General features: G+C 45.7%; 1 non-coding gene across 1 annotated transcript; it reads left to right on the top strand.

Moving 5' to 3' along the window:
• Positions 1 to 9,804: 9,804 nt before the first annotated feature.
• Positions 9,805 to 9,994, top strand: LOC131697139 (U2 spliceosomal RNA). Its single transcript, XR_009306992.1, has one exon. It is a non-coding gene; the product is annotated as a U2 spliceosomal RNA (small nuclear RNA).
• Positions 9,995 to 27,113: the final 17,119 nt, after the last annotated feature.

The following is a 27,113-nucleotide window of genomic DNA, read 5'->3' as shown; positions in this document are numbered from 1 at the left end:
GATCAAGGGTTGCGATCGGTAGTGGGTTTTGGATAGGTGCAATTGTAGAATGTTTTTGCCAAGTGTTTTTTCTCCTTTTTGTTGTACAGGTACCCCGGAGCTGTTTTCTTTTCTTGGAGGAAAGGGTCTAGAAGGAGCAGAGCAGGAGGCAGTTTTTTCTACTGGGGTAGGGCCCTTCAGGGCTGGTTCGTTCTTTTTTCTTTTTGGTGTTTTTTTGTTTAGAATGTCTTTTTCTAAGTTTGGAGTGAGGCAACACTGCTGTGTGCGCTTTAGTTTAAAGCAGTGTTTCAGAGAGGGAAATGGGAAGACTGAACTGACAAGGTTTGAGTTTAGTAGAAATGTGTTACAGAGGATATTGGGGTTTAGTGCAGGTGAGATTTATTGTCTCATTCCGTTGACTAATGGCTCTTCTTGGGATGTTAGTTTTGTGAATGATACAAGTTTTAGGAAATTTTGGAGAGTAAGAGATGAGTTGGGGCCTAATGAGGTGTTAGAGAAATTCGAGGTTGAAGCTTTAACAGATAACTCTGTGAAAACAGTGGTTGTTAAAATGTTTAATGAAACAGTGTCAGAACAGGATGTGAATACCTGGATAGCGAGGTATTGCATGATTAAAAGGGCTGCTGTGAAAGTGGCAGATTCAGATGGAATTTGGAATGGTTCATGGAGGATTTTGGTTAAACTATCATAATGCTACAGGGTATGGTGGGTTTAAGCACATTCCCTCGGATATAATTTTGGGACCAAATAGAAGTTTTGTGTTTTATCAGGGCCAACCGAAGATGTGCAGGAAGTGTGGGGAGATGGGGCACCTGGCAGTGGCCTGTAAAAAGGAAATTTGTGGCGTGTGTAAGGAGGTGGGCCATTCTTCAATGGATTGTGTGAGCGAAAGGAAATGTAACCTGTGTGGAGAAGAGGGTCATTTGTTTAGAGACTGCCCACAATCCTTTGCAAACAAGATAAGAGCAGGGAAGGTTCAGAATATGACTAGAGTGGGAACTGAGAACATTGCAAATGTGGATGTGGATGCAGAGGTGAAGAAGAATGACCAAATTTGTTGTAAACCTGAATGTGGATTTGTCTAGTGATTTGGCTGTATCGCCATTTTCTACGGAGAGTGTTGAGTCAGAGGAAGAAGCCTTTGAGGGTGGTGTGGTGAAGGGGGATGGTAGTTCCGGTGTGCTGAGTTGTTCGGATGTGATTGGAGGAGAGGGAGAAGGCGTGTCTGAGAGTCAGGAGGTTGTGCCTGAGACCCCCATGAGTGGAGAAGAGGGGGGTGGGGAAAGGGGGGACCCTGTGATTGGTGGAGAGATGGGTGGGAATGAGATTGGAGAAGAGAATGGCGGGATGAGTGGGGTGAAGGAGTTCGGGGAAATGAATAATAAGCCTGGTGTGAGTGGTGGGAAGGGGTCAAAAGGAGACAAGGCTGCAAAGGAGTCTGAGAATTTCAATAATAATGAAACTGTACGAAGAGGGAGGAGTGCTACAGTGGTTGAGAGGGAGAGGGGGAATAGGAGGAGTGTGTCTGGTGAGAGAGGGGGGAGTACTGGAAGGGGGGAAGCTGGTGCTGGTTCTACCAGGAGTATACAGAGAAGTGCTAGTGTGATTGAGATTATGGATGTGGAAAAGGGAACTCACAAAAGAAAAAAAGATTAGTGGGAGTTGGTACAAAGCAAAAAAACAAAGAAGACAAAAAATAGGGATGAGAGTGGTGAGTCTGAGCAGGATGAGGAGCGGGAAGGAGGAGAGAGGAGTAATGTCTCCTTCTTGCTCCCTGGTTCGTCTCCAAGCAGTGAGATAGGATCCCCTATTTTTGATGGGGGAGCGAGAGATTTTGGGAGTGAAAGTGTGTATGAGAATGTACAAGATCTCGTTGAGACGATGAGTATGAGTAAAAACAGTTAATTTTTTGATATGGCAGTACAAATTTTTCTCTCTTTGATGTTGCTGATAACATCCTTAAACGTGTGAAGAGTGAAGGAAAATGCAAAACGGTTTTGCATTTTCTTGGAACAGTCAATACTGATGTTGTGTTTTTGCAAGAATGTGGGTTATCCTTCCGAGATAACTATGTGGATAGGGAGAGAATGTGGGTACATGGCGAGTCTGTCTGGTCAGGGGGGAATGGCTGTAGAGCAGCTGGAGTGGGGATTCTTTTTAAAAACAGGAATTTTGTGATGGAGAGTAAGGAAGTGATAGAATGTGGGAGAATGCTGGTTGTGGATGTGAATTACCTGGGGAAAGCATTGCGTTTTATTAATGTGTATGCATCCCCAGATAAGGAAGAAAGATTTGAACTTTTTAAGGAAATAAGGAAGCTCTTAGATACGACACGTGTGTGTATTTAGGCCGGTGATTTTAATACAGTGCTGAAGGCATCGGATAGAAGAACGAACCCTGAGGGAGTTAAACTGGATAAAACGTCAATAGTTTTAAATTAACTTGTAACAGATTTAGACTCTTAGATGTCTTGAAAGTTGTGAAGCCCAGTGAGGATGTGTACACATGGGTGAGTGATGATGGAACAAAAGCTTCTAGAATAGACTATTTTTTCTTCAAGCAGTGTGCGGTGGGATAAGTGTGATGTAGTGCCTGTGTTCTTTACTGACCATTGTATGGTGACGGCTAGGATGGAGGTGGAGGGGGTGTGTGAAGTGGGGAAAGGAGTATGGAAGCTGAATGTGGAGCTTTTAGAGGATGAAAGGTTGGGGAGAAAGTTTAAACATAGGTATGAAGAGTGGCAGACTGTGAAGGATATGTATGGGTCAGTAAGTGAATGGTGGGAGTGCGTGAAAGAGAGAATCAAAAAGTTTTTTATGGCAGAAGGTAAAATCAGGGCAGCCAAAGGAAGGAAGAGAATAAATGGGTTGCAATGTAGACTGGAACATCTGTTCAAATTGCAAAAGCAGGGGTTTCCAGTTAATGATGACATAAAGGAAATAAAAAGCAAATTGAAAAGAGTTGTTTGAGAAACGGTGCAAAGCTGTGATGTTTAGACGTAAAGTGCAATATATTGAAGAAAATGAGAAATGTACAAGGTTTTTTTATAAAAAGATTGTGGATAAGAAAAAGGCAATGACTGGCCTAAAAGACAAAGATGGCAATATTAAAAAAGATACCAAAGGAATGATAGAGGTGGTGGAGGACTTTTATAGTACTTTATATAAGGAAAAAAATATTGAAGAGAATGTGATGGATGAATTTTTGGAGGAGTTGGACTGTGAGGTGGATGGAGGGGAAAGTTTGAAAAAATCTTTAGATCTGAAGGAAGTGACAGAGGCAATGAAGTCTTTTAAACTGGGGAAAGCGCCTGGGAGAGATGGCTTGACAAGGGAGTTTTACTCCACATTTTGGGAAGTTGTAGGTCCTGACATTTTAATGGTTTATAATGAAATTATAGCTGTGGGGGAAATGCCGCCCTCTTTTACCCTGATTTTCAAAAAGAACAACAGAGAGGAGCTGAAAAATTGGAGACCAATAAGTCTGCTAAATGTTGATTATAAATGCTTGGCAAAGATTTTAACTTCAAGAATAAAAGCGGTGATTGACAGTGTAATCCACGCGGACCAGACCTGTGCTGTGCCAGGGCGGAGGATAACAGACAGCCTCCTTCCAAGCGACAGCGTGTGGAAGCGACATCGTGGGAGAAGTACAGTCGTGGACAAGTACAGTGCAGTTAGAAGCAGAAAGGAGGAATTACATCTTTAAATCTGGAGTTGCTTTAATCAGAAAACATTGCAGCTTAAAGCCTTGCAGCTGCGTGTATTTTTCTGATCAGCTGAAACTCGGAGCAGCTGATTCAAATCCCGCGGCGTTCTGGGACACGGGGGAGGAGCAGAGCACGCAGCACAAACACAAACAAACAAAAGGCAGGCAGTCTTCCAAGCGACAGCGTGTGGGAGCGACATCGTGGGAGAAGTACAGTCGTGGACAAGTACAGCGCAGTTAGAAGCAGTTTGAAAGCAGGTTGACAGCTGCAGAAGCTACACTAAACAAAAAAATGGTCTTCAAGCCAGTAATCTGTGACAACTGCATGATGTGGGAAATCCGAGAAAACCCAACAGAGCTCAACCAAGTTTGTGTAAAGTGCCGCACCATCCAGGACTTGCTTCAGCGATTAAGCCTGCTAGAAAAGGAGCTGGAGGAAATGAGACAGCAACAGGAGCTTGAGGAGCTGACACACCCACAATTCATGGAAGTCTGCACCCCTAGCAGACTGAAAGCCACCAGGGAGATGGAAGAGAGTCGAAACAGCTGGGTTCAGATAGGCAGAAGCAGGGAAAAAAAGAAACTTCGTCAAACACAACCACCAGAAATCCAGACATCCAACACATTTGAGCCACTTCAACATTTAGATGACCAAAACCAACATCAAGAGAATGAAAGAAACAACACCCAGGACCCTATAAACAGTGCTGACCAGCCAGCAAAAAGAAGGGAGGTCATGATTGTTGGGGACTCCATACTGAGAAACACAGCAAGTTCAGTTCGCAGTTTGGACCCCCTTACTACAACAGTGTGCTGCCTTCCAGGAGCCTCTGTCAAGCACATCACTGAGAACGTGGACAGGCTCCTAGAACGAACAGGAGATGACCCGGTAGTAGTCGTCCACATTGGTACAAACAACATTGGAAGAGACAGGCCAAGATCCCTGCAAAACAAATTCAGAGAGCTAGGAAGGAAATTAAAAGTGGTGTTCGGCAAAATCAAAATGCATGGCTGAAATCGTGGTGCACACAGGAAGACTTCACCTTTCTTGAACATTGGAGCACTTTCTACAACAAGGACTATCTATACAGGTGGGACGGACTGCACTTAAACAGAAAGGGAACCAATCTACTCGGAGAAAGGATCCTTCAGGCGGTACAGAAGCATTTAAACTAGAAAGGAAGGGGGGAGAAAACAAAAAAACAGAAGGGAGACTACATCAAAACAAGGGCAACAACTCAGGTAAGACCACTATTAAATGTATTTATCTTAATGCTAGAAGTCTCAGAAACAAAATGTTAGAACTTGAAGCTACTGCACTAACAAGTAACTACGATGTGATAGGTGTTACAGAAACTTGGTTGTCTGAGAGTGATGGAGACGAATATAATATTAGTGGGTACACACTGTATAGGAAAGACAGGCAGGACAGAAGAGGCGGAGGGGTAGCGCTATACATAAGAAATAGCCTTGAAGCCCAGGTGTTAAATCAGGACAAAGAAAACAATGCAGAATCAATATGGGTCAGAATAATGGACACAAATTCAAAGGGCATAATAATAGGAGCATGCTATAGACCGCCAAATTCAGACGATGAGCAAAATAATCTGTTGTACAATGACATTCGAAATGCGTGTAGAAAAGGAGAAGCCATACTAATGGGGGATTTCAACTTCCCCCATATAAAATGGGAAAACCCAATGGGGGGCACGACGGACGAAATTGAAATGGTGGAAATGACAAATGACTGCTTCCTAACGCAATTTGTCAAGGCACCGACTAGAGGGGAGGCATGCCTTGATTTAGTCTTTTCAAATAATGAAGACAGAATAACTAAAACAGAGGTCAGAGAGCCATTGGCAAACTTGAAATATTTTGAAATATTTGAAATATTTTTTAAAACCCCAAAAGTAATGACTAAAGCTAAGGTTTACAATTTTAGAAAAGCAAACTATGAAGGTATGAAACAGAGACTAACAGAAGTAGATTGGAGTAAAATAGAGAAAACATCCACAGAAAAAGGGTTGCTGTTTTTTAAAAATGTAGTACTAGAGGCACAAAACAATTACATCCCAAAAGTAGACAAATCTAAATCTAAAACAAAATGGCCAAAATGGTTTAATAGATCAATTAAAAAAAATATTCAGCGAAAAAAGGCACTTTACAGAGCGTTTAAAAGGGACCAAAAACAAAGCACACAGAAAGAGTACTTGGAACTGCAAACACAAGTCAAAAAGGAAGTTAGAAAGGCCAAGAGAGAGATAGAAATCAGTAATGCTAAGGGGGCTAAAACCAATTCCAAAATGTTTTTCCAATATTATAACAGCAAGAGAACATTCAAAGAGGAGGTTAAATGTCTAAGAGAGACACAAATGGCAAAATCATAGATCAAGAAAAAAAATAGCAAATATATTAAATGATTACTTTTCACAGGTTTTTACAAAGGAGGACACGGACAACATGCCCCACATGTCGACCTGTTCCTATCCAGTTTTAAATAACTTTAGCATAACAGAGGCAGAAGTGTTAAAGGGACTAGGAGCTCTTAAAATAAATAAATCCCCTGGGCCAGATGAGATCCTCCCAATAGTACTCAAAGAAATGAAAGAAGTTATTTACAAGCCGCTAACCAAGATCATGCAACAGTCTCTTGACACAGGGGTTGTACCGACAGACTGGAAAATAGCAAACGTAATACCGATCCACAAAAAGGGAGACAAAACTGAACCAGGTAACTACAGACCAATAAGCCTGACTTCTATTATATGTAAACTTATGGAAACTATAATAAGATCCAAAATGGAAAATTACCTATATGGTAACAATATCCTGGGAGACAGCCAGCATGGTTTTAGGAAAGGGAGATCATGTCTAACTAACCTACTTGACTTTTTTGAGGATGCAACATTGAAAATGGACAACTGCAAAGCATACGACATGGTCTATTTAGATTTCCAGAAAGCTTTTGACAAAGTCCCGCATAAAAGATTAATTCTCAAACTGAACGCAGTAGGGATTCAAGGAAATGCATGCACATGGATTAGGGAGTGGTTAACATGTAGAAAACAGAAAGTACTGATTAGAGGAGAAACCTCGAAATGGAGTGAGGTAACCAGTGGTGTACCACAGGGATCAGTATTAGGTCCTCTGCTATTCCTAATCTACATTAATGATTTAGACTCTGATATAGTAAGCAAACTCGTTAAATTTGCAGATGACACAAAAATAGGAGGAGTGGCAGACACTGTTGAAGCAGCAAAGGTCATTCAAAATGATCTAGACCGCATTCAAAATTGGGCAGACACATGGCAAATGACATTTAATAGAGAAAAGTGTAAAGTATTGCATGCGGGCAATAAAAATGTGCATTATAAATATCATATGGGAGAAAGTGAAATTGAAGAAGGGAACTATGAAAAAGACCTAGGAGTTTATGTTGACTCAGAAATGTCTCCATCTAGACAATGTGGGGAAGCTATAAAAAAGGCTAACAAGATGCTTGGATATATTGTGAGAAGTGTTGAATTTAAATCAAGGGAAGTAATGTTAAAACTCTACAATGCATTAGTAAGACCTCACCTAGAATATTGTGTTCAGTTCTGGTCACCTCGTTACAAAAAGGATATTGCTGCTCTAGAAAGAGTGCAAAGAAGAGCAACCAGAATTATCCCGGGTTTAAAAGGCATGTCGTATGCAGACAGGCTAAAAGAATTGAATCTATTCAGTCTTGAACAAAGAAGACTACGCAGCGATCTGATTCAAACATTCAAAATCCTAAAAGGTATAGACAGTGTCAACCCGGGGGACTTCTTTGACTTGAAAAAAGAAAAAAGGACCAGGGGTCACAAATGGAGATTAGATAAAGGGGCATTCAGAACAGAAAATAGGAGGCACTTTTTTACACAGAGAATTGTGAGGGTCTGGAACCAACTCCCCTGTAATGTTGTTGAAGCTGACACCCTGGGATCCTTCAAGAAGCTGCTTGATGAGATTCTGGGATCAATAAGCTACTAACAACCAAACGAGCAAGATGGGCTGAATGGCCTCCTCTCGTTTGTAAACTTTCTTATGTTCTTATGTTCTTATTTTGTTAAGAGATTCTGTGTTTTATGCCCGTGATCGAAATTATCCTTTGTGTGTTTTAAATTTGGACCTGGAGAAAGCCTATGACAGAGTCTCACACAAGTTTGTTAAGGGTGTTAGGCAAAATGGGGTTTCCGGCGAGTGTAGTGAAATGGGTGGATTTGCTGTATAAGAACATACAGAGTAGAGTCTTAGTTAATGGGGTCCTCTCAAAAGTTATCCCAATTAAATGTGGTGTTCGGCAAGGCTGCCCTTTATCACCGATTCTGTTTATTTGTTGTTTGGAACCTTTGGTCAATGTTTTAAGAAAAGATAAAATTGTCAAAGGAATGCCTGTACCAGGTGGTGGTGGGAGAATGGTAAAAGTTCTAGCATACATGCAGAGATAGAAGGTCAATTAGAAGGACTCTTTTACACACAGAATGATATGGTCTAGCATCAGGAGCTAAGCTGAATAAAGATTGTGATGTATGTGTTAAAACGGATTCTATCAAGGTGTTAGGTTTAAAGTTTGATAGCACAGGATCTGGTCAGCGGAACTGGGTGGATGTAGGGGCGAAAGTGTCACAGAAGCTAGGCTTATGGTCTCTTAGAAACCTGACAATGGAAGGAAAGGTTCTAGTCTTAAAATCCATAATTTTGCCCATGTTGTTTTACATCGCGGTGGTGTTCCCTCCAACAACACATGTTTTGAAGATATTGAATAGGACTGTGTTTTGTTTCTTTTGGGGGTCAAAAAGTGAAAAAATAAGAAGGAATGTTGTGGGTAAAAATGCCTTATTAAGAGGGAAACAGTTCCCGGATCTAAACTTGGTTTTAATTGCGAAGTATGTCGTTTTACATGTACACATGTGTTTGTTTGGAAAATGTACAGCAGCTTTGTTTTTGAGATTCTATATGGGAGCAATGTTAAGATCCTTTAAAATATATAATGTTCCTTTAACGGTGCCAACAGTTTGGGAAATGCCATTTAACTTCTCATTGATTAAAAAGTTTATTGTTAAGAACGAATTAAAGAATATAGGGAAAGAGTACTGGGAGGACTATAGGAAGGTGATCAGACTTGTTCAGAGCAAGGATACTATTTGTCCTGTCAGGTGGTACACCGCAGATCAGGTGGAAATGATTTGGATAGAGGTTGCCCATCCAAAGCTTTTGAATATACATAGGGATTTGGCCTGGCTGATAGTCCATGAGGCCTTGCCAGTCAGGCAAATTATGTATAGACGACGAATGGCGAAGTCCCCTAGATGCCCTCGTCAGGGTTGTGGGGCGGAAGAATCAGATGAGCATCTGTTAGTTAATTGCAGCTTTGCACAACATGTTTGGACTGAGGCTGACATTTTTGTGAAGGAATATTGTGAAGGAGAAACAGTAAATGAGCCCTTAATATTGTATGGGATACATAATGTAAAGATGAATAAGAGCAAGTGGTATGTGTTGTGGGCAATACTGAACTCTTTTAAGGATGCGATATGGAGAGCAAGGAATGTACTGGTTTTTAGGAATGCCCAGCTCTCAAGTTCGGACTGTGTGAGGCTGGCACTGAGCATTCTAAAGGATTATGTGATCAAAGATTATCGGAAGTCTGGGAAGCAGGAAGCAGAACGCATGTGGAAGTTGGAAAAGTGGATTGGTGGGCAATGGGCTATTGGCATTGGTTAGTGGTCCTGAGTGTTTTTAAGGGTTTTGGATGAGGCGTTTATTTAGAATGGGCAAAGATTTTTGCTTTGAAACCTACTGAATCGCTACTGTTGTAATTTTTTTTTTTGATCTGTATAGTGGAAGGTACTGCATGGAAAGTTACTTTTTGTGTGAGGATCCTTTCTACCGGAGTGGTCTGACCGTATACTAGATGGTTCGGTTTGTTTGGACTGTAATGAATGTAATATGAAAAGATGTTTGGAAGGAAGTGATATTGTATTTAACAATATGGAATGTTTGGGTTTTGTGATGTTTTTGTAAATGGTTTTTACAACCATAAATGTGATGTATTCATATTGCAGTGAATTAATAAATATTTATATAAAAAAAAAATTAAAAAAAATCTGTTCTTATCAGTTTAATATCCGATACGTCCCCCATAGGGGGACCAGTCTATATTAAATTGATTTTTGGAAGCAGGAGATGGAACCGGGGCTTGCTCCGTCCACTCCATGCATCGACCCGGTATTGTAGTACCTCCGGGAATGGTGCACAAGAAAGGTCAAGAGAGAGAGAGCGAGCCTCTCCCTCTCCCTTTTTTGGGTTGTATTTTTTCCCGCTCTTTTTGTTGTTTGTTTTTTTTTTGTTTTGTTTTTTGTTTGTTTGTTCCAAATAAGGCAGGCAGGCAGGCAGGCAGGTCTGCCTAACTGATGGACAGCCTGCTCTGCTCACGCAGCAGGCCAATGTACCCAGAAGGCCTTGCGCTCGTGGGAGGAGGAGGACGAGCGCAGCGGTAAAGCAGAAACGCAGCTGTTTAGTGGGGCAAGGAGCCCTCGCTTTCAAGGCGGCAGCAGCAAAGCGCCCCTTTGCCGGGACCGAACGGCACTTGCGTTTTAGGAAGAGTTCCCTGTTTTGTTTTGTTTTGTTTGGCCTTGCCGCCGGGTAGAGGAGAAGGCCATTGGGCCGGCCGGAAGGGCTGGGCTGCCAGTAAAACCACACTCTGGTTTCTCTTCAGTTCGAATAAATCTTTCTAAGACTAATGCTTAGAGGGTAGTGGCATTGCCCGCTCCCTCCGAGGGTCTGTGAGAGGTTTGTTCGGGTGAGGAGGAACAGAATTTTTTTTTTTTTTTTTTTTTTTTTTTTTTTTTTTTTTTTTTATTTTTGACTGGCTTTCTTCAGCTCGGCAACTTTTTGGAAGACTAATGCTCAGTCTGGTTTTGGCTTGCCCAATCCAGGCCGAGGGTCTTTCAAGATTTTGTTGACTGTTGAGAGCAGTTTTTTCTTTTTCAGGCGGTTCCAGTTTTTTTCTTTTTCAGGCTTTTCCAGACGTTCCTGGAGTTAGAGAGAAGGAGGACCTACCATCCAGACGACCTTTGAGGACCCTTTGATGACCTAGACGACCTCATCCCCAGCCCTTGATTGCAATCGAGATCCAGACCGAGAGAGCAGCAGGCGCCCAGCAGAGGGCGCCATCTGGGAGGAGCAGAGGGCGGCCCCGGACCCCGAGGAGGCGTCACAGCCACGATTCTTCCTACGTGGTCTCGGTGCCAAGCAGCGCCCCCTACTCCGCCAGGGAAGGACACCGTTCACCTGGGGAGGGGGTCCCTCTTGCGAGGCGACCATCTCCTCAGGGACTAAAGTAATAGTTCCTTCAACTGCCCAGATTTGCTGCTTACGTTGTTTCTTTTCCGTAGAGAGAGACAACCCGGACGTCCAGAGGCTTCTCCCACCCCAATCGGAGGAGCCAGCTGAAGGATGGCGTTCCGGCCAACCCAGGAGACTAGGAGGCACAATGCGGTGCGCTTCACAAGGACCCAGCAAGAGGAAACGGAACCAGGACTGACGAGACTGGAGTTCAGCCGGACCATTCTTCAGAGGGGTATGGGTTTTTCCCCTTCTGACTTGAATTGTTTGGTGAAATTGCCAGGGCTTAAGGAAGTGTTTGAGGTCAGTTTTAGGAACCCCCAAAAGTTACAAGAAATGTGGTCCTTTTGGGGGGAGAATAAATATCTCGCTCCATACAAAGAATTTTGTGTGGATGCACTGACAGACAGAGAAATGAAAGTTGTTACTGTCCAATTTTTCAATGAGGCTGTTAGCGACTATGATATTACAACATGGCTTAACCGCTATGGGAGGGTGTCATCAGAAGGGAGGAAAATTACAGATGAAGATGGGGTTTGGACAGGAGCCAGAAAGTGGCTGGTACGCCTTAATGTTGATCCATCGGGCATTGGAGGCGTCCGCCACATTCCAAACTCCATAGTGTTAGGGCCCAACAGAGGGCTGGTATTCTATAATGGGATGCCAAAACTCTGCAGGAAATGTGGGGAATTAGGACACCTGGCGGCCGCGTGTACTGTAGTCAAGTGCAGGAACTGCGGCGCCCCCCACGAGACCAGCCACTGCAGAGAAGAGAGGCAGTGCAATTTGTGTGGAAAGAAGGGGCACCTGTTTAAGGACTGCCCCTCTTCCTATGCCAACATGGCCAGAGCCAGCAAGGCAAATACGAACAAGCCTAGGCCTGAGCAGGAAGAGGGAGCAAGTAACAAAGATCAGTCCACATCACCACCAACAGTATCCAAGACCCAGACTCCAGCACCACCATCATCACCAGCACCCCCCTCACCCCCCCGCCCCCGAGACATGTCCCGTTTTACGAGGACCCCTTCCCCCAGCCCAGAGAGAGAGTACAACAGCTACTCCACTAGCTCCTCCAGTAGCTCCTCTGATGCAGAACACGAGGCAGGGAGGGAGCCCGGACCCAGCAGCGGCCCCCCCCTGAGTAGGGCCCTCTCAGCGCCAGCACTCCCCCTCGGCTCTCGTTATGACGCCATAAGGATTGAGTCCGTGGGGGAGGAAAGCGAAAGCGACAGTGAAAGTGAGAGTGAGAAGGAGGGGAAGGGAGTGAAGAACCAGCAGAGGGTGGGGAAAAGAAAGGGTAGAGACGAGGGGGGGAAAAGAAAGAAGATCAGGATCAAAGACAGCAAGTTGCAGGTGGCCCCCATAGATCCAAAACCAGCTAATGTCCACACAAAGTCCCCAGTCTTGCCCTCGCAGGCAGAGACGGAGGCGAGTGGGACGGCTACACTGCCGCCTAGTGGGCAGGTAGCAGCCAGCCAGGGCATCCCCAGCCAGCCTTCCCAGTCGTTGGCACAAACCCTAGCACACCTCGCAGAAGAGGTGTTCACTAATGCACCGAGGGAGAGGTCGGGGTCAACACCTTCCCTGACCAGCAGTACCTCGGTAGCAATGACCCTCTTCAAGCGAAGGGCCTCCCTTCAAAGCATCCTTGACCCCCTCCCTTGTATGGGCAAAACCAGGGGCCCCCTAGAGGTCCTCCTAGATACAGCACTGGAGGACATGGGAATACCCCTGGACGCGGTAAGCCAGAAGTCTGCTAACAGCTCCAATTCAACAGACGGTAACAGCCAAAGAATGCTGTCTGTCATAACCCCCCCCCAGGACAAAGCTGACCCACACGTTCCGAGGGGCCCTGAGCAAGTTCCACCAGACTTACCTTGTGGGGAGTTGAATAGCCCCAACAACTCCACGTACTGTGCATATAAAGACGGTGCCTTCTTGGACGAGGCAGCAGTGAGTACCTTCTCAGGGGTGATGGGAGTTGCAAATAAGCCCAAGCCCCCTCGAAGCAAGCGTAGAGCTAAGAGTAGGAAGAGTGTCCCGACCTCCCAATCATAGTCGCTATGGGGTGGACGCAGCGACTCCTTTTCTTGTTAGCTACCCTGATGGCCCTGATATGTGTGTCTGTTAATGTCAGGAGCATCAGGGAGACACAAAAAAGATTTGATGTACTAAACTATCTAGCTAACTTGAAAGCAGATCTCATCTTTCTGCAGGAGTGTGGTATTTCGTCGAGCCCTGATTATAGGGACCTGAAGGAGAGTTGGACCCTGGGGGACTCCTTCTGGTCGGGCTCCAACATAGCCAGAGCCGACGGAGTAGGTATCCTGTTTAAAAACCCATTTATTACCTCCCGCAGCAGCAGGGAGGTAGAACCTGGTAGAATTCTGAGCGTGGATGTGACATACAACAACACTCCCCTCAGACTGGTCAATGTCTACGCACCCACTAACCAAAACGAAAGAGTTCAATTTTTTCCACAGCTGCGTCCACTCCTGCTGGGGAACGTACCCGTCATCGTGTCAGGTGACTTCAATTGTGCTCTGAGGGACGTAGACCGGAGCAGGCCACGCAACGACCGCTCTAGTAGAGTTTTGTCCTCCGTAATATCTGATTTCTCCCTGTGTGATGCAGGTAAGGACCTGGTGCCTCTCTTTACCTGGGTGAGCTCATCTGGGACCTCCTTCTCCCGTATAGATCTCGTCCTGCATACCAGCTCCCTTACGAAGACGGCAGTAGACACCCAGGCCGTCTTCTTCTCTGACCATAGGCTCCTGCAGGTAACATTGCAGGTCCCTCAGACCTCCCAGATGGGGTCAGGGGTCTGGAAATTAAACACCTCCTTACTCGATGACCCCTCCATAGCTGCAGCCTATAAGAGCAGGCTTGTTGAGTGGACCACTTTGCGTGACCTATTCAACTCCCCTATAGAGTGGTGGGAGATGGTCAAAATGAGAACTAAGGGTTATTTCATAGCAGCAGGCAAGAGGAAAGCAAAAGAAAGGAGGGCCAAATATAAATACCTGAATGCTGCCCTCCAGCGTCTGAGCCTGCTTCAGCTTCGGGGGTTCCCTGTAAGCGACGAGATAGCCCAGACCAAGCTAGATCTTTCAGTGCTTTGTAGGGAGGAACAACGAAAGGTCATGCACAATGCAAAAGTGCAAAAAATGGAGGAAGACGAAAAGTGTACTCGCTTCTTCTTCCAGAAAACGAGGGAGAAGCGGCACTTGATGTCCTCCATGCTCGACAGCAGGGGGAGGATAGTAGAGGATAGTGAGGGAGTGAAAAAAGTGGTAGAGAACTTCTATAGGGACCTGTATAAAATCAAAGCTACAGATGACACCCTGATAGAGTGGTTCCTGAGCCAGTTGGAGCCTGACTCAGTGCGGGACGAGGAGGAGGAGGAGAAGGACCCAGAACTCACGCTGGAGGAGCTCACCCAGGCGGTTAAGACCATGAACACCGGTAAGACGCCAGGTCCAGATGGCATCCCGGGTGAGTATTACCATCTTTTTTGGGACACGCTAAAAGTCCATTTAGCGGAGGTCTACAGAGCGGTCTACAGGGAGAAGCGGTTGGGCCCTTCTATGCGGGAGAGTGTAATTACTCTCCTTCATAAGAAAGGGGAAGTTAAAGATCTACGGAATTGGCGCCCAATCAGCCTCCTTTGCGTGGATTACAAGATACTAGCCAAAGCTCTGATGCTCCGGCTACAAGTACACCTCCCTTTGGTCATTGGCCCTGACCAGGCTTGTGGCGTCCCAGGGAGGTCCATCACGGATATTTTAATGTTAACAAGGGACATTCTGGCTTATTCTAGAGAACGGAACCATCCCCTCTGCCTGTTCAACCTTGACCAGGAGAAGGCGTTCGATAGGGTAAGCCATGAATATATGTACAAAGTGATGGACCAGATGAAATTCGCTCCTGGACTTAGGGAGTGGGTTAAAACCATCTATACAAACATTAGTACCCGAGTCTTGGTGAACAGGCACCTGACTGGTAAAATATCTATCCAGTCAGGGGTCAGACAGGGTTGCCCACTATCCCCACTGCTATATGTCGTGTGCATTGAACCCCTCCTGCAGGCAATTCGTAGGGATACCAATATAACTGGTTTCCAGCTGCCTGGATCCAACGGGGTCCAGGTCAAAACAACAGCATATATGGACGATGTGTCACTCATTTGCACCAACACATCGTCGGTACCTCGGATTAGTAATATCCTTGAGAAGTACTGCACGGCGACCGGGGCAGTGATTAATAAGTCCAAGAGCGAAGTCTACGTGTCTAAAAATTGGCAGGTAGATAGGGAACTGTCGGACATGTACCCTGTCAAAAAGGACAAAATCAAGATTCTGGGCCTCATTTTCGAGAACAATAGCTCGGGGGCCCAGAGCTGGACGGCGGCCATTAACCAGGTCCGTAAAAAGATTGGCGGATGGAGCACAAGATCCTTAACAATGACGGGTAGAGTATTAATAACCAAGTCTATACTGTTCCCCATCCTCTCTTATGTAGGAAAAATCTTTCCCCCAGACAGGACCACCAAAAAAGTGGTGGACCGCATTATCCACCGCTTTATCTGGGGCAGCAAGATGGAGAGGGTAAAGCGAGCCACTCTGAGTAAAGCCGACAAGAAGGGAGGTAAGGGGGTCCCGGACGTTGTGCAGCTCACCCGAGTGCAGGGGCTCACGCAAACTATCAAGAACATCCAGGCCCTGGACAGGAAGGTATGTTACATGAATCGTTTCTATTTTGCCACCTGTCTCAGGGCCTTGGGCCTCTGCACTATTGATAACACCGTGCCGTACTCCTGGGACCCCCCATTGTATTATAGAACCTTAAGGGACACTATATATAAATTGGGCTTAGATAAAGCAAAATTGGCCTCCTGGGAATACAAGGCTGTAACTAAATATCTTGCCGGTTCCCAGGAAATTGAAAAAGTAGCTACTTTCTCCCTCACCCAAAGCCAAAAAATCTGGGAGAATGTGTCTCACAGCTGCCTCAGTAATGTCCAGAAGGATATAGCATGGAACACCGTCCACAGTGCACTCCCCACTCGAGCGTTCATGTTCAGGAGGGGACTAGCCCAAGTAGAAACATGCCCCTATGCAAAGTGCCGCAAGAGAGAAACACCAGCCCATATCTTCTGGGAGTGTGATGTGGCTGGCAGTGTCTGGCTCTCTGTCTCTGTCTTCCTAAACAGGTTTGCTGACACGGCCAAGATGACCGCTGAGACTGTGCTCTATGGGCCTGCGGGAGGAATCACTACCAGCACAGCTAAGTGCGTTTGGCGTGTCATCAATGTTGTCAAGCAGATCCTGTGGGAAGGCCGTAACGTCTGTGTCTATCACAAGCAGGAGCTAGACACTATCACCACGACCAGAAGGGCACAAACTCTTATCAAGGACTTTGTAATTCTGGACATCCGGACCCTCGGGAAGGACAAGGCCTGCGCGGAGTGGAGGATCGCCGGACTTCAGGACGTGAAGATGGAATAAAGGAAAAAACTGGAACCGCTAGCTCCTAGGAGCGGGACTACGGGGCACCGCTAAGCCTTTTATTTATTTTGTCATGCCAGCATTCCGCCCTTTTTAGCTGGCATGACCGTTTTTCAACGGTGCCCTGGTTTTATGTAGTCTTTTTGTTTCAGTTTTATGGACTTTTATTTGATTTATGTTGAATGTTTTATTTGATTTTGTTTTGTTTTGTTTTATGTATCTTTAAGATTTTTAATGTAAACTATTAAAAGTTACATTTTAAGTGTTTTAAAATTTTAGAATTTTAACTCACTGTTCCACACACTGTCCCTTTTCCCCTGTCCCTGTTTTAGTAATATAGTTTTATGTTCACTTTTGAACTTTTAGAGAGCACTCCCCGGCCCTCACAAGCACTGGTTTTTTATAGATGGTTCTTTTTTTCCAGTCACTTTTAAAACAGCACAGGTTTTTTTCATGTTGATTTTAATCTGTGTCTGTTTTAACCATGTACAAAGCACAATTGTCTTGGTGTTTTTAAATGTGTTTTAAATGCTTTTAAAACAAAATGTATGTCTGTATGCATGAATGTCATCTTTAAAAGAAATGTAAAATGAATGAAACGAATGGGTGTAAATGTAAAAAAAATGTAAAATCTCAATAAAAGAGTATTTTACTAAAGATCTACGGAATTGGCGCCCAATCAGCCTCCTTTGCGTGGATTACAAGATACTAGCCAAAGCTCTGATGCTCCGGCTACAAGTACACCTCCCTTTGGTCATTGGCCCCGACCAGGCTTGTGGCGTCCCAGGGAGGTCCATCACTGATATTTTAATGTTAACAAGGGACATTCTGGCTTATTCTAGAGAACGGAACCATCCCCTCTGCCTGTTCAACCTTGACCAGGAGAAGGCGTTCGATAGGGTAAGCCATGAATATATGTACAAAGTGATGGACCAGATGAAATTCGCTCCTGGACTTAGGGAGTGGGTTAAAACCATATACACAAACATTAGTACCCGAGTCTTGGTGAACAGGCACCTGACTGGTAAAATATCTATCCAGTCAGGGGTCAGACAGGGTTGCCCACTATCCCCACTGCTATATGTCGTGTGCATTGAACCCCTCCTGCAGGCAATTCGTAGGGATACCAATATAACTGGTTTCCAGCTGCCTGGATCCAACGGGGTCCAGGTCAAAACAACAGCATATATGGACGATGTGTCACTCATTTGCACCAACACATCGTCGGTACCTCGGATTAGTAATATCCTTGAGAAGTACTGCACGGCGACCGGGGCAGTGATTAATAAGTCCAAGAGCGAAGTCTACGTGTCTAAAAATTGGCAGGTAGATAGGGAACTGTCGGACATGTACCCTGTCAAAAAGGACAAAATCAAGATTCTGGGCCTCATTTTCGAGAACAATAGCTCGGGGGCCCAGAGCTGGACGGCGGCCATTAACCAGGTCCGTAAAAAGATTGGCGGATGGAGCACAAGATCCTTAACAATGACGGGTAGAGTATTAATAACCAAGTCTATACTGTTCCCCATCCTCTCTTATGTAGGAAAAATCTTTCCCCCAGACAGGACCACCAAAAAAGTGGTGGACCGCATTATCCACCGCTTTATCTGGGGCAGCAAGATGGAGCGGGTAAAGCGAGCCACCTTGAGTAAAGCCGACAAGAAGGGAGGTAAGGGGGTCCCGGACGTTGTGCAGCTCACCCGAGTGCAGGGGCTCACGCAAACTATCAAGAACATCCAGGCCCTGGACAGGAAGGTATGTTACATGAATCGTTTCTATTTTGCCACCTGTCTCAGGGCCTTGGGCCTCTGCACTATTGATAACACCGTGCCGTACTCCTGGGACCCCCCATTGTATTATAGAACCTTAAGGGACACTATATATAAATTGGGCTTAGATAAAGCAAAATTGGCCTCCTGGGAATACAAGGCTGTAACTAAATATCTTGCCGGTTCCCAGGAAATTGAAAAAGTAGCTACTTTCTCCCTCACCCAAAGCCAAAAAATCTGGGAGAATGTGTCTCACAGCTGCCTCAGTAATGTCCAGAAGGATATAGCATGGAACACCGTCCACAGTGCACTCCCCACTCGAGCGTTCATGTTCAGGAGGGGACTAGCCCAAGTAGAAACATGCCCCTATGCAAAGTGCCGCAAGAGAGAAACACCAGCCCATATCTTCTGGGAGTGTGATGTGGCTGGCAGTGTCTGGCTCTCTGTCTCTGTCTTCCTAAACAGGTTTGCTGACACGGCCAAGATGACCGCTGAGACTGTGCTCTATGGGCCTGCGGGAGGAATCGCTACCAGCACAGCTAAGTGCGTTTGGCGTGTCATCAATGTTGTCAAGCAGATCCTGTGGGAGGGCCGTAACGTCTGTGTCTATCACAAGCAGGAGCTAGACACTATCACCACGACCAGAAGGGCACAAACTCTTATTAAGGACTTTGTAATTCTGGACATCCGGACCCTCGGGAAGGACAAGGCCTGCGCGGAGTGGAGGATCGCCGGACTTCAGGACGTGAAGATGGAATGAAGGAAAAAACTGGAACCGCTAGCTCCTAGGAGCAGGACTACGGGGCACCGTTAAGCCTTTTATTTATTTTGTCATGCCAGCATTCCGCCCTTTTTAGCTGGCATGACCGTTTTTTGAACGGTGCCCTGGTTTTATGTAGTCTTTTTGTTTCAGTTTTATGGACTTTGATTTGATTTATTTTGAATGTTTTATTTGATTTTGTTTTGTTTGTTTTATGTATCTAAAAGATTTTTAATGTTAACTATTAAAAGTTACATTTTAAGTGTTTTAAAATTTTAGAATTTTAACTCACTGTTTTATACACTGTCCCTTTTCCCCTGTCCCTGTTTTAGTCCTATAGTTTTATTGTTTTGTTTTATGTTCACTTTTGAACTTTTTTAGAGAGCACTCCCCGGCCCTCACAAGCACTGGTTTTTTATAGATGGTTCTTTTTTTCCAGTCACTTTTAAAGCAGCACAGGTTTTTTTCATGTTGATTTTAATCTGTGTCTGTTTTAACCATGTACAAAGCACAATTGTCTTGGTGTTTTTAAATGTATTTTAAATGCTTTTAAAACAAAATGTATGTCTGTATGCATGAATGTCATCTTTAAAAGAAATGTATAATGAATGAAAAAAACGAATGGGTGTAAATGTAAAAAAAAAAATGGTAAAATCTCAATAAAAGAGTATTTTACTAAAGATTTCCGTGGAGAGGAGCATTTATAAGTTCAATGCAATTTGTGGCTAGCCCTGCCCCTCGGGGTGGGGCTCGACATGGGTTTAAAAGCAGAACGAGCACAGCAGATCGAATAAATCTTTCTAAGGACTAAGGCTTAGAGGGTAGTGGCATTGCCTGCTCCCTCCAAGGGTCTGTGAGAGGTTTGTTCGAGGGAAGAGGAACAGACCTTTTTTATTTTTGACTGGCTTTTCTTCAGCTCGGCAACTTTTTGGAAGACCAATGCTCAGTCTGGTTTTGGCTTGCCCAATCCAGGCCGAGGGTCTTTCAAGATTTTGTTGACTGTTGAGAGCAGTTTTTCTTTTTCAGGCGGTTCCAGTTTTTTTCTTTCAGGCGGTTCCGGCTTTTCCAGACGTTCCTGGAGTTCGAGAGAAGGAGGACCTACCATCCAGACGACTTTTGAGGACCCTTTGATGACCTAGACGAACTAATCCCCAGCCCTTGATCGTGATTGAGATCCAGACCGAGAGAGCAGCCGGCGCCCAGCACAGGGCGCCATCTGGGAGGAGCAGAGGGCAGCCCCGGACCCTGAGGAGGCGTCACAGCCACGATTCTTCCTGCGTGAAAGTTGTTACTGTCCAATTTTTCAATGAGGCTGTTAGCGACTATGACATTACAACATGGCTTAACCGCTATGGGAGGGTGTCATCAGAAGGGAGGAAAATTACTGACGAAGATGGGGTTTGGACAGGAGCCAGAAAGTGGCTGGTACGCCTCAATGTTGATCCATCGGGCATTGGAGGCGTCCGCCACATTCCAAACTCCATAGTGTTAGGGCCCAACAGAGGGCTGGTATTCTATAATGGGATGGCAAAACTCTGCAGGAAATGTGGGGAATTAGGACACCTGGCGGCCGCATGTGCTGTAGTCAAGTGCAGGAACTGCGGCGCCCCCCACGAGACCAGCCACTGCAGAGAAGAGAGGCAGTGCAATTTGTGTGGAAAGAAGGGGCACCTGTTTAAGGACTGCCCCTCTTCCTATGCCAACATGGCCAGAGCCAGCAAGGCAAATACCAACAAGCCTAGGCCTGAGCAGGAAGAGGGAGCAAGAAACAAAGATCAGTCCACATCACCACCAACAGCATCAAAAACCCAGACTCCAGCACCACCATCATCACCAGCACCCCCCTCACCCCCCCCCCCCCGCCCCCGAGACATGTCCCGTTTTACGAGGACCCCTTCCCCTACCCCAGAGAGAGAGTACAACAGCTACTCCACTAGCTCCTCCAGTAGCTCCTCTGATACAGAACACGAGGCAGGGAGGGAGCACGGACCCAGCAGCGCCACCCCCCCCCCCCCCCCCCCGAGTAGGGCCCTCTCAGTGCCAGCACTCCCTCTCGGCTCTCGTTATGACGCCATAAGGATAGAGTCCGTGGGGGAGGAAAGAGAAAGCGACAGTGAAAGTGAGAGTGAGAAGGAGGGGAAGGGAGTGAAGAACCAGCTGAGGGTCGGGAAAAGAATGTGTAGAGACGAGGGGGGGGAAAAGAAAGAAGATACAGATCAAAGACAGCAAGTTGCAGGTGGCACCCTCAAATCCAATACCAGCTAATGTCCACACAAAGTCCCCAGTCTTGCCCTTGCAGGCAGAGACGGAGGCAAGTGGGACAGCTACACTGCCGCCTAGTGGGCAGGTAGCAGCCAGCCAGGGCATCCACAGCCAGCCTTCCCAGTCATTAACACAAACCCTAGCACACCTCGCAGAAGAGGTGTTCACTAATGCACCGAGGGAGAGGTCGGGGTCAACACCTTCCCTGACCAGCAGTACCTCGGTAGCAATGACCCTCTTCAAGCGAAGGGCCTCCCTTCAAAGCATCCTTGACCCCCTCCCTTGTATGGGCAAAACCAGGGGCCCCCTGGTTTTGCCTTTTCCGGGAATACCCAGAAAAGCCAGAAGTCGGCTAACAGTTCAAATTCAACAGACGGGAAGACTGTCTGTTATTCCCCCACCCCCCAGGACAAAGCTGACCCACATGTTCCGAGGGGCCCTGAGCAAGTTCCACCAGACTTACCTTGTGGGGAGTTGAATAGCCCAAACAACTCCATGTACTGTGCATACAAAGACGGTGCCGCCTTGGACGAGGCAGCAGTGAGTACCTTCTCAGGGGTGATGGGAGTTGCAAATAAGCCCAAGCCCCCTCGAAGCAAGCGTAGAGCTAAGAGTTAGAAGAGTGTCCCGACCTCCCAATCATAGTCGCTATGGGGTGGATGCAGCGACTCCTTTTCTTCTTAGCTACCCTGATATGTGTGTCTGTTAATGTCAGGAGCATCGGGGAGACACAAAAAAGATTTGATGTACTAAAACTATCTAACTAACTTGAAAGCAGATATCATCTTTCTGCAGGAGTGTGGTATTTCGTCAAGCCCTGATTATAGGGACCTGAAGGAGAGTTGGACCCTGGGGGACTCCTTCTGGTCGGGCTCCAACATAGCCAGAGCCGACGGAGTAGGTATCCTGTTTAAAAACCCATTTATTACCTCCCGCAGCAGCAGAGAGGTAGAACCGGGTAGAATTCTGAGCGTGGATGTGACATACAACAACACTCCCCTCAGACTGGTCAATGTCTACGCACCCACTAACCAAAACGAAAGAGTTCAATTTTTTCCACAGCTGCGTCCACTCCTGCTGGGGAACGTATCCGTCATCGTGTCAGGTGACTTCAATTGTGCTCTAAGGGACGTAGATCGGAGCAGGCCAAGCAACGACCGCTCTAGTAGAGTTTTGTCCTCCGTAATATCTGATTTCTCCCTGTGTGATGCAGGTAAGGACCTGGTGCCTCCCTTTACCTGGGTGAGCTCATCTGGCATCTCCTTCTCCCGTACAGATCTCGCACTGCATACCAACTCCCTTAAGAAGACGGCAGTAGACACCCAGGCCGTCGTCTTCTCTGACCATAGGCTCCTGCAGGTAATATTGCAGGTCCCTCAGACCTCCCAGATGGGGTCAGGGGTCTGGAAATTAAACACCTCCTTACTCGACGACCCCTCCATAGCTGCAGCCTATAAGAGCAGGCTTGTTGAGTGGACCACTTTGCGTGACCTATTCAACTCCCCTATAGAGTGGTGGGAGATGGTCAAAATGAGAACTAAGGGTTATTTCATAGCAGCAGGCAAGAGGAAAGCAAAAGAAAGGAGGGCCAAATATAAAACACCTGAATGCTGCCCTCCAGCGTCTGAGCCTGCTTCAGCTTTGGGGGTTCCCTGTAAGCGACGAGATAGCCCAGACCAAGCTAGATCTTTCAGTGCTTTGTAGGGAGGAACAACGAAAGGTCATGCACAATGCAAAAGTGCAAAAAATGGAGGAAGACGAAAAGTGTACCCGCTTCTTCCAGAAAACGAGGGAGAAGCGGCACTTGATGTCCTCCATGCTCGACAGCAGTGGGAGGATAGTAGAGGATAGTGAGGGAGTGAAAAAAGTGGCAGAGAACTTCTATAGGGACCTATATAACATCAAAGCTACAGATGACACCCTGATAGAGTGGTTCCTGAGCCAGTTGGAGCCTGACTCAGTGCGGGACGAGGAGGAGGAGGAGAAGGACCCAGAACTCACGCTGGAGGAGCTCACCCAGGCGGCTAAGACAATGAACACCGGTAAGACGCCAGGTCCAGATGGCATCCCGGGTGAGTATTACCATCTTTTTTGGGACACGCTAAAAGTCCATTTAGCGGAGCTCTACAGAGCGGTCTACAGGGAGAAGCGGTTGGACCCTTCTATGCGGGAGAGTGTAATTACTCTCCTTCATAAGAAAGGGAAGTTAAAGATCTATGGAATTGGCACCCAATCAGCCTCCTTTGCGTGGATTACAAGATACTAGCCAAAGCTCTGATGCTCCGGCTACAAGTACACCTCCCTTTGGTCATTGGCCCCGACCAGGCTTGTGGTGTCCCAGGGAGGTCCATCACCGATATTTTAATGTTAACAAGGGACATTCTGGCTTATTCTAGAGAACGGAACCATCCCCTCTGCCTGTTCAACTTTGACCAGAAGGCGGCGTTTGATAGGGTAAGCCATGAATATATGTACAAAGTGATGGACCAGATGAAATTCGCTCCTGGACTTAGGGAGTGGGTTAAAACTATCTATACACACATTAGTACCCGAGTCTTGGTGAACAGACACCTGACTGGTAAAATATCTATCCAGGTCAGGGGTCAGACAGGGTTGCCCACTATCCCCACTGCTATATGTCGTGTGCATTGAACCCCTCCTGCAGGCAATTCGTAGGGATACCAATATAACTGGTTTCCAGCTGCCTGGATCCAACGGGGTCCAGGTCAGAACAACAGCACATATGAACGATGTGTCACTCATTTGCACCAACACATCATCGGTACCTCGGATTAGTAATATCCTTGAGAAGTACTGCACGGCGACCGGGGCAATGATTAATAAGTCCAAGAGCGAAGTCTACGTGTCTAAAAATTGGCAGGTAGATAGGGAACTGTCGGACATGTACCCTGTCAAAAAGGACAAAATCAAGATTCTGGGCCTCATTTTCGAGAACAATAGCTCGGGGGCCCAGAGCTGGACGGCGGCCATTAACCAGGTCCGTAAAAAGATTGGCGGATGGAGCACAAGATCCTTAACAATGACTGGTAGAGTATTAATAACCAAGTCTATACTGTTCCCCATCCTCTCTTATGTAGGAAAAATCTTTCCCCGCATTATCCACCGCTTTAACTGGGGACAGGAAGGTATGTTATATGAATCGTTTCTATTTTGCCACCTGTCTCAGGGCCTTGGGCCTCTGCACTATTGATAACACCGTGCCGTACTCCTGGGACCCCCCATTTTATTATAGAACCTTAAGGGACACTATATATAAATTGGGCTTAGATAAAGCAAAATTGGCCTCCTGGGAATACAAGGCTGTATCTAAATATCTTGCCGGTTCCCAGGAAATTGAAAAAGTAGCTACTTTCTCCCTCACCCAAAGCCAAAAAATCTGGGAGAAAGTGTCTCACAGCTGCCTCAGTAATGTCCAGAAGGATATAGCATGGAACACCGTCCACAGTTCACTCCCCACTCGAGCGTTCATGTTCAGGAGGGGACTAGCCCAAGTAGAAACATGCCCCTATGCAAAGTGCCGCAAGAGAGAAACACCAGCCCATATCTTCTGGGAGTGTGATGTGGCTGGCAGTGTCTGGCTCTCTGTCTCTGTCTTCCTAAACAGGTTTGCTGACACGGCCAAGATGATCGCTGAGACTGTGCTCTATGGGCCTGCGGGAGGAATCGCTACCAGCACAGCTAAGTGCGTTTGGCGTGTCATCAATGTTGTCAAGCAGATCCTGTGGGAGGGCCGTAACGTCTGTGTCTATCACAAGCAGGAGCTGGACACCATCACTACGACCAGAAGGGCACAAACTCTTATCAAGGACTTTGTAATTCTGGACATCCGGACCCTCGGGAAGGACAAGGCCTGCGCGGAGTGGAGGATCGCCGGACTTCAGGACGTGAAGATGGAATGAAGGAAAAAACTGGAACCGCTAGCTCCTAGGAGCGGGACTACGGGGCACCGCTAAGCCTTTTATTTATTTTGTCATGCCAGCATTCCGCCCTTTTTAGCTGGCATGACCATTTTTGAACGGTGCCCTGGTTTTATGTAGTCTTTTTGTTTCAGTTTTATGGATTTTTATTTGATTTATTTTGAATGTTTTATTTGATTTTGTTTTGTTTATGTATCAAAGATTTTTAATGTTAACTATTAAAAGTTACATTTTAAGTGTTTTAAAATTTTAGAATTTTAACTCGTTGTTTTATACACTGTCCCTTTTCCCCTATCCCTGTTTTAGTTCTATAGTTTTATTGTTCTGTTTCATGTTCACTTTTGAACCTTTTTAGAGAGCACTCCCCGGCCCTCACAAGCACTGTTTTTTTATAGATGGTTCTTTTTTTGCCCCAGTCACTTTTAAAGCAGCACAGGTTTTTTTCCTTGTTGATTTTAATCTGTGTCTGTTTTAACCATGTACAAAGCACGATTGTCTTGGTGTTTTTAAATGTATTTTAAATGCTTTTAAAACAAAATGTATGTCTGTATGCATGAATGTCATCTTTAAAAGAAATGTAAAATGAATGAAATGAATGGGTGTAAATGGAAAAAAATGGTAAAATCTCAATAAAAGAGTATTTTACTAAAGACTTCCGTGGAGAGGAGCATTTATGAGTTCAATGCAATTTTTGGCTAGCCCTGCCCCTCGGGTGGGGCTCGACATGGGTTTAAAAGCAGAATGAGCACAGCAGCGCCGGCCGTGTTAATAATTGGAGCCTGGCACCTTTTTTTTCTCTCTTTTTCCCATTTTTCCCCTCAGTCCAAGAAGCAAGTACCCCGGCAGCTCCGGCGGCGGCTGCGCCCGGGGCATTTGGTCAAAACCATTGTGGGCATCGCTTCTCGGCCTCATGGCTAATGCTCGGATATTGGTGGCTTGACCGCTGTATTTGAGGGTCGACTGGATGAGAAGGGCGGTGTACCGAAGGAGCGGGTGAAGATGGCTGCAACCAACGAGGTGAAGAGGACAGCAAGATTTGAGTGGAATGGTCCGATTGAAGAAGAGATGCCGGAGAGAGAAATTCATTGAAATGGTTATTTTTCGTTTACTGAAGATCAAGCCTGAAGATATCCTTGGCATCCAAAGAAACAGAAAAGAAATTCTTCGATGTGGCGATGAAGGGTGAGCTTTCTTTTAAAATGCTTTTGGATAAATGTAAAGAAGAGAAGGAGAACAATCCCTTGTCAAATTATAAAGTTGAGTCAAGAGCGAAAAGAAAAATCACAGGTTGCTGACAATTAATATGTTTGATATGAATATGTCAGGTGTACAAGTGGAACTTTTCCTCAGTAGATATGTTAAAATTATATCACCAGCAACATATCGAAGAGATAGATTTGGAATTTGGAATGGGCAGAGGCAGTATCATGTGCTTCTGAAAGAGGACGAAGAAGGATTCCAAGGGCTTTTTCACCCACCAGCCTATTTCAAAATAGGAGTAAAAGGATATATTCTATACTCTGGACAACCCTGGTTTTGCAGAAGATGTCAAGAAATTTGGACATCCAGAGAGTACCTGTACGAGAATGAAATGCTTAAACTGCAATGAAATGGGACATTTGTCCCAAACCTAAGACATGCAATAAATGTGGAGCAACAGATCATTTGTTCAGAAATTGTCCATATGAAAAGAAGACCTATGCAAGAGCGGCACAAGAGTGTGAAGATGTAGTTACCACAGTAATAAAAGAGTTAAGAGCGTTAGTACCTCCTGCTGTTCAAGAGGATAAAGCGGAAG

The sequence above is a fragment of the Acipenser ruthenus genome, chromosome 13 (assembly GCF_902713425.1).
Source record: "Acipenser ruthenus chromosome 13, fAciRut3.2 maternal haplotype, whole genome shotgun sequence".
NCBI classification, from domain to species: Eukaryota; Metazoa; Chordata; class Actinopteri; order Acipenseriformes; family Acipenseridae; genus Acipenser; species Acipenser ruthenus.
Note: the sequence above shows the minus strand (reverse complement) of the source record. Positions and strands in the feature narration are given on the sequence as shown.